The sequence below is a fragment of the Pygoscelis adeliae genome, unplaced genomic scaffold (assembly GCF_000699105.1).
Source record: "Pygoscelis adeliae isolate BGI_AS28 unplaced genomic scaffold, ASM69910v1 Scaffold86, whole genome shotgun sequence".
Classification (NCBI taxonomy): domain Eukaryota; kingdom Metazoa; phylum Chordata; class Aves; order Sphenisciformes; family Spheniscidae; genus Pygoscelis; species Pygoscelis adeliae.
The window spans coordinates 3,009,236-3,010,327 of NW_008824930.1; the positions used below are offsets into that span (position 1 = coordinate 3,009,236).

A 1,092-nucleotide genomic window follows, 5' to 3' on the forward strand; every position below is an offset into this window, starting at 1 on the left:
TGCTCCTTGCCTTTCTTTCTTAATCCATTTCTCTTTTTGTGCAGGAATTTGTGAAGCTATGTAGAGCCAAATTTCTTGGCAAAAGGACAAGCATAGTGTTACCTCACCACCATGGTTCTACTTGGTTTCTTTTGGAGGTGGCAGTTCTGTGGGATTCTATGGGGTACCTCTGCGTAAAACTGTTTTCTCAATAGTGCAGGTTCTACAGTATAACATGATTTTTGGTTTCTTCTCTTAATTTTCCTGGTAGAGTTAAGTATCCTCCACATAAATGCATGCTGCTTTCATGGCCACAATGAAAAATTGAGTATCTGTAGCTGTTCTGCCTCCAGCAGTGACTTATCCTTGTGCCTAACGGTGGAGAGAATTTACATCCAGTGTGAATATATTCCTTTTCTTTAGAACCACTTCTCACGGGTATGATTTTGAAATGGGTGTACTTCAGAATGGAGGGTCACCAGGCTTTTCTTAGTAATAGTTAGGGATATTGAGAAGAAGTTTTTGTGGTTAAGCTTTTGAAATACCCTCTTTTGCCTGTAGAACTGAATCCATGAGCCTAGTTAATGGCCTGGAAGTGTGTGTCAGTGTCTTAAGAATCCACTTTGTGAAATTTCATTCTTAGTAGATTTGTTTTGGGTAAAGCCAAGAAATGAGACTTTCTTGGGAACAGCAACTCTTGAGTTGTCAACTCTGGTTACACATGCTGCTCTTCTGACAGTTTCCTTTGTGAAGGCTGCACTTGTAGGAAAGGAATTCTGATCTGATAAGGACTGTATTGTAGTTATTAGTCCAGAAACATTACTATTCCTACTGTTAACCTAAGATAATATATACTCTTGTGCAGTAACCATTTTATAGCAATCAGAAGAAAGGGATAAAAACACTGAAAGACTTTAGCCAGGCATGACTTGTAGATGGTAGTGTTACCCGTAAAATTGAGCTTACAGGAAAAATAGCGTGCTGCATTTTCTGTTACTGCATTTTTCTAGTCAGGGTCAATTCTACTACTTTTGAGGAGATTATTGCCTCTAGGACTTAGACACAAGGACTTAGTCCACCAACTTCCCGTGATGTTTTCTGATGGGGGAATCC

At 39.4% G+C, this 1,092-nt stretch overlaps 1 protein-coding gene across 1 annotated transcript in view; it reads left to right on the forward strand.

Annotated features, from left to right (window-relative positions):
• FBXL7 (F-box and leucine-rich repeat protein 7) overlaps positions 1 to 1,092 on the forward strand; it is a 151,046-nt gene that overhangs the window by 36,045 nt on the left and 113,909 nt on the right. The gene's annotated exons all lie outside the window — the stretch shown is intronic.